Genomic DNA, 12,517 nt, shown 5'->3' with positions numbered 1-12,517 from the left:
GCTACCAACTTCATAAATTTGCATTATCAATATACTACGCAGGTTACTTAGATTCCATACTATGGTAGACTAAACCACCTTTGTTATTGGGTATTGACTTATTTACAAATTGGACTTCTGCGATTTATTTTAAAACATATATAAATTCGAAAAAAATAAAATAATAAGCTCTTCATACGATAATATGTCTTTTTCCTTTCGGAACTGCCTTTAAAAATTGTGTTTCAGAAAAATCTATATTTTGCAACTTTTTCAAGATTTTCAAGAGAAAATTACTGATTTCCCAGCAAGCTGTTGCATGTCTTTCGATTTAGCTATATCTTTGCGTTTGTTAGAATACTTATTCCGCGTACGTATATTATTAAAGCACACTATTAAGAATACAACAGGCGATGAAGATATTTATAAACTTTTCCATAATAACTTAGTGAGCTTAACATAAGTTGGTTAATATAACACTATAAGGAAATACAAGAAAAGAAAATTTATTCGGGCTGCATTCAGAAGGATGACGATTTCCCTGATGATAGCCAACCTCAAATGAGTAAACGAACAAAACAAAGTACCAATAATTACATAAAACTGAAACTTTATATCGCTTACAGGTATACATGCATATACACATGGAGAAGAAACCGAACCACACTTTTATCGAAAATCAATGAAATGCTTTATTACAATCTATCAAGTTCATTCCACAGAAATAAAGTAAATAAATGTCAAAGTCAAAACTTGTTTATAATGAAAGTATTTTTCTATGCGCAGTGGTAACGCATTGGACTGCCAATCCGAAGGTCGCGGGTTCGAACCCGGCGTGCGCAAATAAATTTTATTTGATTGATTTGTGTTATTTCACAATTAATTAATTAAAATAATATATAGTATATTTGCGGCACGTTCCAGAGTGGAAGATACTACCAGTATCGCCCTGGTGTAAGACCACCATTCAGAAATGAAACGTTGCTCCAAATGGCTTTAGCCGTGTTTAGTGACTAGATATGAATAGCCAGGTACTTCCCCACCTTCCTCTTTCTCTTCCCCACTTACCTTCAGCCTCACAACATCCCCCAATTGGGGATGCCATAGTCTCACTGGCTCCAGACGGGAGCAGTTGGGACTCTTGTGAGGTATTATAGATAAAAAAGTGATTGGCAGTGGTGAACAATGATCCACTTCGATAGATTATTTTGATAATTGATAGAATTTCGTTTAAATAACTTTATTTTTTTCGAATGAACGTTTCGAATAAAGTAGATAATTTATCAAATCGAACTTCGTCAATACAGTAAACAATTTAATTATTTCGATAACTAATGCTGATAAGCGCACTAAGAATTTTAAAATTAATGATTTCAATGATACACGTTAACCGTCAAATTAAGGAGTCAAGAATAACCCAATCTGAATGTACTAATATGGTTTAAAATCGACATAAATTGTTGTAAAAATTCTTAGTTCTACTAAAAAAAGGTATATATAATTTATCCAAAGAGATTTTTTTTTTCAATTTAAAAACTGAATTTACATTTTTTTTAAATTACATCAAAAAGGAAATTTCTCGTTACACGGTATCTAATAATAATTTCGAATGCCTTTGAATGCTGGCGGAATATCTTATCTGGGAGATTGATAATTATTCAAACCGCGAAAAAGTTTTTATTCTAATTTAAATTTCGAATTACATTGATGTAGTAAATTGCTCGACAGATCGTGATTTTGAATTTAGACCCCATCCTCCACGCTTTAGTAATATTCCGATTGATATGATTTTTTAGGAATACTTATTTTATAAAAATAACCGTGTAATGTCCAAGGGATAAATTGAAAAAATAAAACTTCTTCAGAATCGGGGGTTAATTTTGACCCGTGCACGACTGAGGGAAAGTTTGATTATTGAATCCTCTATTATTATGTAGAAATTTTTTTATTTTTACGAAATTCACAGATCTCGCTTTTGATAATGTTAATGAAACATGTCTTTTAAATGTTCCAAGACAATATTTTTAACGTTGTAAAATTATTGTCCTTTCGGTTCGGCACCGATGCAGATCACACGAAATTTTTATTTAACTCATTTTTGCCGTCGATCAGCTGATTTTACATTCGTATTAACTTCTTTTTTTTTGCAAAATTATATTTTTGAAAATTGTACTTTCTTACCAGAAAATATGAAGATGGTCACTTACCTTTTTGTCGGGAGAAACGACAAGAGAGCATAAACTGTTGTTGAACCATCTCAAGTTTGCGTGGGAAGCCTGTTACCGTCTTCAACTAGTGGGAAGAGGGTCCCAACTCCCTTGTTGTTAAATAAATTATTGACTTCAAGAACAAACTTTTACTAAGGCAAATCAACGCCAAATAAAAAACATTCTGTCAATGCAAGAAAGAAATAATGATTATATAAATACCTCGTAAAATATCACAAATCATAATGTATTGGAAGCGAAAGAAAGAGGGAGAGAATTATCTAATTTTTTTAAACGTCAGATCCAATTCCCGGAGAGTAACTTTCCAACAACAAGATCCTTCAACAGCCATCATCTGAGAGGACATTTCAAAGGTCCTAGGTTCCGTCTAAAAGCTCTTTCTGAAATCCTCCTTCAGAAACAATCCGTTCCGTAACAAATTTCGCCCCTCCACAAGACCCAGTGTGGGAAAGGAAACACGCCATCTCTACGATATGGGGCAACAAATTCCACTCCACTCCTCAAGAGCCCAGAATCCGACTATTGGCGACCATCGACACTTTGAGGACCAGTCAAGAAAAATTCGCAACATCAAACAAAAACAGGTTAACTCGGAATCCCATGAATTCTCTGAATGTCACCGGCAACAAGCCTATCGTCAAGAGCGCCAAAAAACACTACCCATCAATGCCGACCAATTCACGTCTGCCGCCATCTTCTCTACGCGTCTGTCACTTCTGCTCTCAGAGGCGCGGCCAACATGATAAATAACCACGAAGAAAAATTTCATCTGATCATCTAGTAATTATTTGTACGTTACAATATATTTGTAAAAATAGTATATTCCTCAGAATAGCTGAGTATATTGACTTTTTTATTGTTCCATATGAATTCAGCGGCGCTCAAGAAGTTATTTATGAGTTTTCGCAAATGTTAAAAAGTATATCGCGGCGCGCATGACTTTGCTGTTAATGCGCGTATTCTGGTATGATACCATCAACATGTTTGGAGGTCAGACCTCCAGTGTTATTTACAAATTTAAATTATTCTTTCTCTCCCACTTTCTTTAATGGTTTTCTTAATATTACTGTTATCCTCTAAACTAACAACCCTTTCCTCTACCTTTCTTTTTCCTCTTTTAATTCCATTACCAACATTATTCACCCTCATAAAATTCCTCAAATTTGAGACGGCCATATTCACTTTGAAGAAAGTTGTTTGAAGTTACATCTAACTAAAACCGCAAATAATTGGGGATTTGCAAACTTTCACACAAAACTATGTTTTGTATTGATTCAAACCAAATATGTGCATGTATATTTAAATTCACGTGTATTATGCATAATGCAAATGGGTCTCTCAACCTGTCGTATAGAGCAATTGCAAATAGGAATGTGTATTTTATGAACGTAAATTTATGTTGATAAAATATTGGCATTTTCAACGCTGCGAGAATTCGTTCAGTCGGGTAATTCAAATATTTTTAGAATATTCATATTGTCATGTTTGTTTTTGAATATTTTAAAATAATGAGTGTTACTTTTTATGAGATACCGCCTAAGAGTTTCAACTGTCCAGAGCCAGTGAGATAAGGATTCCAATTTAATTACATTGTGAGGCTGAAGGAATGTATGTAGTTTAATTTTTTGTGGTTGATGATTTTCAACTACCTTCCTGGCGTAAACACAGGTGTACAATATGCTCTAACCCAAAATATCGCAAGACACAGTACGTATCTCAGCCATACAATACCAACATACTCATATTTATTTAGAGCACTAAATTTTTCCCTGCCTAAAATGTGCCTTTTTTTAAGCTAAAAATTCTAACCAAAGTTAATCACAAAGACTATGATCCTTCTTATAAAATATTGATAAATGGTTCCCGTACGGTAAGTGTTAGTAAGCGTTGTAAGTTGCAACGCAACAGTGAGGGCATAGAAACCATTATATTTTAAATATTATGGTAGTGCGCTCACGAGCGACGAGACAAAAAAGGTGTTTTTTTTTTAAATTTGAATGAATTTCAGAACAGTTTCTAACTTTGGCCGCGACTAAAGTCATGGTGAATAGATTAATTGTAATTTATGAAATTTTAATTTAAAATAGGAAAAGAAACGTGAAATACACATAAAAAATAAAATTAAATATTGCTAGGTCCCACAGACCTTACCTGAAATAATTTCACCAGTAATGCGGAGTACTAGCCAAACATAATATCTCACAAACTCTCATCACAAAAAAGTTATTATTTTGATAAAAATATTATAAATATACTCAATTTAAAGTTGCATGAAAATTGTCTAATCTGCTATCTGCCAAACGATCTTCAAAAACGGATCAATTGCATGGGGAGGTGCAATTCTTTCTGACTTGGATTAACCATCGACCGTGCAAAAATTAACCCTTAAAGTTATTCTTGAAGTCTCCTTTAACGACAAGCACTGAAAGTATACTTAATAATATCCAAGTACCTACATACTCGCTTATACAAACAAATTTTATAAAAATTCTCACAAAATGCACGAAACACGCGACGTGAATCCAAATAATTCTTATTAGATCCCAAAAAAGTAACAACAATTGGAGAAAGAAACTTCAAATATTTTAATCCTAAATTATGCAATAACTTAATCGACAAAAGAAGACAAACAAGTAGGTTGAAGTCAATTTAAAATCCGCTCATAAAGGTAAATCAATAAAGTTCGTGCAATAACCACTGAACTCACCCTTAGAGTGAGTAACTCATCCTTAACTACCCTTAAGTCTAACCGTAACCTATTTTTAAGCGTATTTATAACTCATCATTCCAATTCAACATGGTTACCATTACTCTAAATTAACTCTTTTTTGACATTGCCGATTATTACGCAAATACTATTATAAGCAAATGATAAAATTTATATACGTGTATACTTGCCAGTCTCAACTCTGGATATTTCTACCGAGACAGACACATAAAAATACAAGTAAATGACTATTATATAAAGGTTTCACGTTTTCGTTAGAAGCAAATACTTTTTCGTTTGACATATGATTAAATGAAGCAAACACTATGTTTCAAACCAATAATTTATTTAAATTTTCTCATCCCGGTTTTTGAAAATCGTCAACCACATAGTTGAAAAAGATTTAAACTATCTTATCATAGCACTGGTGATAATATTCTTTGCAAAAATAGTTTTGGCATTAGATTGCATAATTACGAAGCTATGAAAGTAAAGAAAACTGTTAATACTGAAAGCAATATTCCTAATAATCAATCTAATTTATCCATTAGTATTTAGGATTAGGATTTTGAGCTTCTCGCCCTCGACTAATTAAATGAACAATTATTTTTTTAATTAGATTTCAATTGAACGTTTCATGACAAATCAATGTTGTTTGCTTTTCTCATGTTGTATAAGTCTAATGATTTAACATATAGGTATTTTGAAATTCTAAAAATAAAAAAAGGAATAAGGTAAGTATCCATTTAAATCATCAAAAAATCTCACCACCTCTTAATCACTTTCTCCCTTGGTTTTCCGTTTCTTTATTTTGTATCTTTGTGTTGTCCTATTATATAAATTAATCTGCCTCACTATTACATGGTTCTATTTTTATTCACTCCCTCTCTTACCTGTATTATATATATGACGGTATACGGCCACTCTGTGTATTTTTGTTTACCATTTAAGCAAAGAAGCTTGGTTGGTGAATAAATTAAAATAAGTTAGTCGTTTAAAACAGAGTGTTTGTTTAATTTAATTATCGAAGCCATTTCTAACCTAAATGGTGGTTTCTCACAAAAGCGTTAATATAAGTGTCTCCTGCTCTTGCGCGTTGCAAATATACAATATTCGTAATTATTATTTTATTTCTTTTACATTAACAAAATTATAAGAGGAAAATTCCTTATTGAAGGAAAAAACTTTTTCCACGTGTTTGAACTTTCCGTGCCATTATTTTATGCGAGCCCAAAAATAAATGTTTCGCAACAGATAAAAGAATTGCAGCTTTCTTTCATTATTAACCACACGGCCGATTGTGGGTCGGTCTCTCTTGAGCGGAGTGTGTAGCGAATTATAAAACGGATTTGGAAAAATAAGACGATGAGGTAAAGGTTTTTTTAATACAAATTATCAACGAGAAAGTATCCACAATTCTGTTTTTCGTAGCTGGGATATTCTAACTTGAAATAATAATTGCTCCCACAATTTTTCCTTTAAAACAATCTATTTTTACGTATTTACGTCGTTGGATTTTTTTATGCCGAATAATATTATTTTCATTTATGTTTATATTTCGTTACCCAAAATAAATAGTATTCTTGGAAAAATTGTGCTTTTTGTTGGTCTATGTTCGCAATTGTAATTCATAGAAATAAACTATATATTTTTTTATTTGACATCCTACGAGGGATCCAGTTCACTGACGCTTAAAGAGGTACTTAAGACTTATAAACTTAGACCAAAGCCGTCCTGCCAAGAAGGTTACCATAAGTGGATTTTTCTATCAAGCTTTTAGATATTATAAGATAAAATTTATTTTACATTCTTCTACGAAATTCTCGTTGAAATGAGGCCACTAGAAAAGAGTGGTCTTACCCTCACTTATTAAGAATTCAGGTTATTAATCCAATCAACGCCTACTTCCGACATATAATTTAGATTTTTAAAATAACATTACTTTTCTCTACGTAATGTATGTACGTAACTTGATGTTTTGGATCTTGCAGAATAATCTCTCTGAGATACCAAACAAACAAAATTGACCAAATAATAAACGCATAACCTATTAAAATAAGTTAAGAATAGTAAAAACGTCATGTATTTATCTTCGTTGTGCAAATTTCCATTTGCGATGGTTGACAAATATTGGTGGCGTTTAGTGTTAAGGTATTGAGTTCGCAGTAGAACCTCTCTACATTCTTTCTACTCTCTCAGTTCTACTGAACAGAAGTCGTCCTTTGTGCAAAATCATCATGTTTTTTTTTCTAATCATGACAAATGTCCAATGTTCAGTTTCGATTTGAGTCGTATAATTCTTTTTTGAAATACGCTTAGATATGGAATAGAGAGGAGAATTATTTCTTCTATGAGCTTAGGAAAATGATTATGAATGAAATAATATTTAGCGCCACGTAGAATGGTTATTTTAGGTTTATTAACGAAACTTTTAGGTTAAACAAACTAAAAGTACTAAAAATAACATTTATTTTACATCTCAGATTTTATACTTAGATGTTATACAGAGTTAAGTATTTGGATGTTATTAATTATGAGCTACTTATATTATACCGGTAGTCTATAGAACATAATAAAGTTCTACCAAAGTAAGACTAATTGCTACCTTACCAGGCTCAAGAGCTCCGCTTTTTTGATAAAGTATACATGACCATTAATAACTTTTATTATTTTTTGTCAAATGTAATTCATAAATTTAAATTTAATTACAAAAAAATGAGTATTAGACAAAATTAATTTTGATTACTTATTATACGATCAGTGGCTGAGTTCACAAAGTCGTCAGTTCCTTTCCCGGGGTCGTCACAAGTTCAATTCCTCTACTGGCTAAGTCCTCCATCACTCCACATCTTCACAAGAAATATTGTCGTAATTCTTGAGTGTTTGTCTTTCGTTTTAAAATTTTTTAATTTGAATCTGTGAAGTGTTGACTATGTAAGTTGATTTTTATAAAAAAAATTGTCGATTAGGTACACATAAATGTATTTTTTTATTTACCTGCTTACGAGTTTTGTACCCAAATTGAGTTTTATGTAATATATATTTTTATCAGTACAGTATGCATATGTAATATTGCAATATTATTATTTATTTAATATGGTTATTAGATCTAGGCAGGACTGATTCCGAAATATTACTTAAAAATGTGATCTGATAATTATTTATCACGAACGCCTTTTATATATCTTTATGTATCTTCGCTTTTACATACTTATTTTCTGTATTCTCAAATCCTGTATTCCTCTAGGATAATTTGAAACCTGTTAATTTGATTGCCCTAAAACGGGAAACCTTACTAGTTGGACAGTCGAAAGCTTCCTTGCATAAAATGTAATGAATATTATTGTAATAAATAAATAAATATAAATTCGTAAAAAAGTAATTATCGATCTTTCTATGCACCATCAAACAGAAAGCCGATAGTGCAAGGCATTTTAACAATGATAAATATTTTCACGTTTTTATCTAGTAAATAAATCAAATAAAGTGCAATTTATTCATAAATGCATTTACCATCAACAACAATGTCAACAATTTGATGTTGAAGAGTGTCACGGTGTTATGGTTTATATTCCAAACTGCCATCCAAAATGATGGATTATTGGTTGATGTTTCCATGAAACACGGTTCTCAGGAGAATCCATCAAACACAAATGAGTTTTGAAAATTATAGTTATTTTGTAAATGTGCTAAATATTTCATATAATATTTCAAAAATTTAATCAAATAAAGTTTTGAGAAAGAACTGAAAAAATATTCTTAATATATTTTCGTTAATCTCGGGATGTAAAAAAAATAACACAAATACTGTTTTTTTTTTAAAAATAATGTAGTATATATATTAAAGTAAGTTTATTAATGAGATAATATATTCGGTAAGTTATTTAATTCAATTCTAAAAAACAATTTCCCAATGGTGGAAGTTAACAAAACTGCAGGTACAATTTATAAAACAATAACCAGCGCCCTTGAGGTAATTTTGCGTAAAAACGTTTAGTTCAAATATTATTATAATTTATTATTATTAATTCAATTATAATAATTTAATTTATACCGAAAGGTACGTATTTTTCAATGTATTACATATTTCAGAGTAATAAAATATATGTAATAAGAATATAAAAAACAATCCATAGAATACATAAAAGATGTGATAAATAATAAATATGATTCGTAAAAAAGGTAATCCACAATTTTTTTTTTAATAAAACAATTCTTTAAACATGTGGAGGAAGAAATAATTGCAAAAATGTTAATTAAAATATTGTATCTCCAATTTTGGTCGAAAATGATTTAAGTAGGTACTGAAATGTACGAAAAATTGTCTACCTTTTATGGTTTTAATTATTGTATATTTTAAACCTAACGTCCAAAATAACTACTACTTTTAAACATTTTTCGTTTGTTTATTTCTCCGGAGAACCGTGCTACATGAAAGCTTATATTAAAATACATTGTAAATCCTCCAGGGATTATTTATAAGAGCATTTATATTTTATCTCCATAAAAATCATTATATCTCTATGCCAAAGCAAACTTTGTTAGAAAATTGACATTAGATACAAAATGTTGTGTCCCATGGTTTGCAAACTTTTAATTTCAGTTTTCTCAACATTATGATTAATGTAGATATAATATTTTGACTCTAAGCCAAAGTGATAAAAGTTAAAAGTTTTGAAATTATTTATTTACACAATTTAAAATTAAATAAAAATTTTATGCATAATTAAATTTTAATTAATATTGTCATTTTTAAAGGGCACATTTTTTATGCAATACTTTAATTCATTTTTTTTTTTTGCGTTAAAATATTTTTTTTTACCTTGATTTCATATTTATTTAATCTCTAAAAAATTGAAAAAGCCTTCAAAGACGTCCGAAACAAAAATTAATTTTTTAAGTAATTTTTGTAATGGTTTTAAAACAGCAAAAAGTTGTGTGAGAATCCTACCTGTTGCGGCGTCGGAAGTTTGGCACGCGACACTACCGGCGGTCTCACTGAGTGACGCTGTGCGTCTCGATTCCCGAACGGGTTCGAAGTGAGGGTAGCTTCACCAGACGCCGCTTTTATACCAAAGCTTTTGGCAGTCGAGGAGGGGAGTGCGCCGGCGCCCGGTTGACCTGACGCCGCCACGGGAAACAAGGAAACGTCAATGGGTGGGCCCTTTTAGAAACGGAAAAAAATTAATGGGGCCCGGAATAACATTTTTAATATTGATGAAAAAAATTCCATAAATCGTTAAAAATCGTACTCGTATTTGTGATATTTTTTTAAAAAATATTAAAAATACATAAGATAAAAAAATAAAAAAAAATATGATTTTTTTATTTTTAATATTGTAAAATCTAATTTCTAGAGAAAGTGGCAAGATTTTCAGATTATTCCTTTTTTATTGATAAAAAAAAATTAAAAATATGGTATGGTGGACCCTTTTTTTTGTAACTTTAAGTTTTAATAATATATATTTTTTTTAATTGGTAACAAAATCTTATCATAAGAACATGTTTAGAATAAATTTAAAAATAAATATATTTTTTTTTTACATTAAAAAAAATTAATTATTATATTATGTTATTTTGAAAACCAAACTTTACGTTTAAACTCATAAATAAATCACACTTCAAATAGCTAAAATAACGTATTTTATTTTGTACCTACTCGTTTTTAATAATATTAAAATAGTTTACTTTTGATTTTTACTAAACCACCGAATGTCGGTGAAAGTTCCGGCGCGCCACTGGTTTGTGGTGAGATATTATAGGTAGGGTATTTCCGCAGAACAAACTCACAGGGTGTGCTTCACGGAAATTAATAATATTGTAATTTTTAACTATTCCATTTAATTTTCTTGCAGAAAGAGTTTAATTTAATTACACTTATGGTAATAATTTAATATGTATATAATAATTTAATTATATTTAAAGTAATAAGTGTAATTTTTATCACGGATAAAAATAGGCACCTACCTATATATATATATGTTTTTAATTTGATAGACTATCTTTCTTTAGTAAGGAAATCCGCACACCAGAGACATTAGTTGCGGTAACAGTTGTTGCGTGTATCAAAATCCATTACGATATAAAATATGGACGTGCGCACCGATATATTTGTATTTAAAATTAAAATAGATGTAATTTCCAGATGTAATGTACAGTTATTATTTTGAAAACATTTGCTTTTTTTGTCCCTTTCATAATCATCTCCAAATGTAAGATTATTTTCAATCATTATTGAATGATTAACACATTTATTCAAGGGGTAATGAAATTGATTGAGAAATACTTTAAGAAAGGACGCTTGGATGGTTCGGGCAAATAAACCAGGTGAACTAATAAAGGAGTTTTTTATTTTATTTTTATAGTGAATACCTCACAAGAGTCCCAACTGCTCCCGTCTGGAGCCAGTGATACTATGGCATCCCCAATTGGGGGATGTTGTGAGGCTGAAGGTAAGTGGGGAAAGGAAAGAGGAAGGTGGGGAAGTACCTGGCTATTCAGATCTAGTCACTAAACACGGCTAAAGCCATTTGGAGCAACGTTTCAATTCTGAATGGTGGTCTTACACCAGGGCGATACTGGTAGTATCTTCCACTCTTACTATATATTATTTTAATTAATTAATTGTGAAATAACACAAATTAATCAAATAAAATTTATTTGCGCACGCCGGGTTCGAACCCGCGACCTTCGGAATGGCAGTCCAATGCGTTACCACTGGACTATGCCGGCCGTCAGAGAATAAAGAGAATAAAATATCACGTTAAAGTTAATGGTAGTTAAGTATTTTTTTATGTGAATATCGCACAAGAGTTGCAACTGATTCAACTGTTGCAATTGGGATAAGTTGTGAGGTTGAAGATGTTCATATTATGCAGGTTGTTTAGATCTGGTCACCAAATACGACTAAAGCTATTTAAAACAACTTTCGATTTTGAACTGTGGTCTTTCGACAGGGCGATGATGAAAGTGTATATCACTATAGAAGGTGCCGCTTATATAGTATGTTATGTAGATACATCTTACAGGCATATTTTCTCTGTGTTTTAACGATGTAACGTTGTTTCGTTAATATGCATTATCTCTACACTGGAATATATTCGAAATCGAATTATATATCGATAAAATTGAGTTTCTTAACAGTAAAAAAGTGAGGGATGCCCAAAGTCATGGCACAATCAAGAAAATCGTGTACTTATTTATGGGATGGTCGAAGAAAAGAGTGTAAGAATAATGTTTTAACTGGAACCAAATGGTAGAAGAAGTGAGAAAGACATGGCACAATAATTTAGTGAAGCAAATTAAAAAAAAGTGTCAATTAAACCATAATATTATTGTCACCTTAAAACGATACACACTACAAATCACGACCTCAAAACTTTACTCCCAAGCATTCATTTTGCGGCTTACGTGGACGATAAATATTATTAAAAATAATGAATTGAATATATAAAAGCGGTAAAAAACTATAAGTTAGTAAAATACAATGTAACAATTATGTCCGGGGTAAAGCGTACTTACTTCGGGAGGTGATTCTACTCAATAATACAAGTAAAAACAACAACATAAAAATAACATAAACATAAAAATAACATAACATAAC

General features: G+C 30.9%; 1 protein-coding gene across 1 annotated transcript in view; it reads right to left on the bottom strand.

The window, feature by feature from the left end:
- bma (SCY1-like protein bma) overlaps positions 1 to 9,944 on the bottom strand; it is a 414,814-nt gene extending 404,870 nt beyond the window's left edge. Inside the window, exon 1 of the mRNA XM_089649833.1 lies at positions 9,866 to 9,944. The gene's annotated coding sequence lies outside the window, so the exon portion shown is untranslated. The remainder of the gene's footprint in view (positions 1 to 9,865) is intronic.
- Between the last annotated feature and the right edge of the window lie 2,573 nt (positions 9,945 to 12,517).

Source organism: Hesperophylax consimilis, chromosome 31 (assembly GCF_061612785.1).
Source record: "Hesperophylax consimilis isolate HC1 chromosome 31, BYU_Hcon_1.0, whole genome shotgun sequence".
Taxonomy (NCBI): domain Eukaryota; kingdom Metazoa; phylum Arthropoda; class Insecta; order Trichoptera; family Limnephilidae; genus Hesperophylax; species Hesperophylax consimilis.
This window is presented reverse-complemented; position numbering and strand designations above follow the sequence as displayed.